This window comes from Eurytemora carolleeae, unplaced genomic scaffold (genome assembly GCF_000591075.1).
Source record: "Eurytemora carolleeae unplaced genomic scaffold, Eaff_2.0 scaffold858, whole genome shotgun sequence".
Lineage (NCBI taxonomy): Eukaryota > Metazoa > Arthropoda > Copepoda > Calanoida > Temoridae > Eurytemora > Eurytemora carolleeae.
In genome coordinates this window covers 144,034-144,983 of record NW_019397386.1, presented here as the reverse complement: position 1 = coordinate 144,983, position 950 = coordinate 144,034, and positions in this window count along the sequence as shown.

Sequence of the window (950 nt, the reverse complement as noted above, 5' to 3'; positions counted from 1 at the left end):
CTATTTCATAATTTGGTTTTCTTTTAACAATAATTTTAGATTTTCTATAAAATGATATTCCAGGGCCCAAAAGGTTATATAGCATAAATATGTGAAGTACACCTGCAGTATGGAAACAGTACAACAAAATGGCCGTTTTACACTTTTTTCTAGTAAATTCCCCTCTAATATATATTCTATTCTCTATGATTAAAACATTATTTCCAGAAACCTACGCTCTAAAACGTGGGCAGATTGTTAGGTCTGTCCAGCTAAAAATTCAGACAAAACAATTTGCAAAATTTTAGGAAAATAATGCCGGCGGTATCTTCAGATATATCGACCCTCATATCTTCAACACAGATAAGAAAATTTAAATAATTTTCCTATTTGACTCTAGACTATGTGGACTATAGGCCCCAGTTCTCTACAGTTTTGTATATATTATCTAAACTGTAAAATCCATATTTTCCGGTTATAAAATATAAAAGATATTTACGTTGATTTTTGTTTGTTCTATTTGTATTTTTACCAAAGCCTTTTATATTTTTTTCTTCTGCAAAAACTCTTTCAGCTCCAGATTTTTATCCCTATTCATTCTTTTTTGTAAATTTACATTTTTAATCAATCTATTCTATCTCTCATCCAACCAACGAGCAAGAATTCAACAATATATTATCATCGATCATTCTTTTTCAAACAATAATATAAAAACTGACAGATTAGAAGACTCGTGCACAGACATGAATGCCAAAGTACTACTGTGCAAAATTTTGTATATCTTCAAAGGAATTGAGTCTTTGCCACAAACTCTGCTTTTCTAAATCCTATATCTTTGGATTTCAATGTCGTAGACCTTAGATATTTCAAACTATGAATTCTGTTAGATCAAATGATATAAGTTTGAAATATCAAAGATTTACGACATTGGGTTCCAAAGATATAGGGATTATAAATTCAGAGATTGTTAC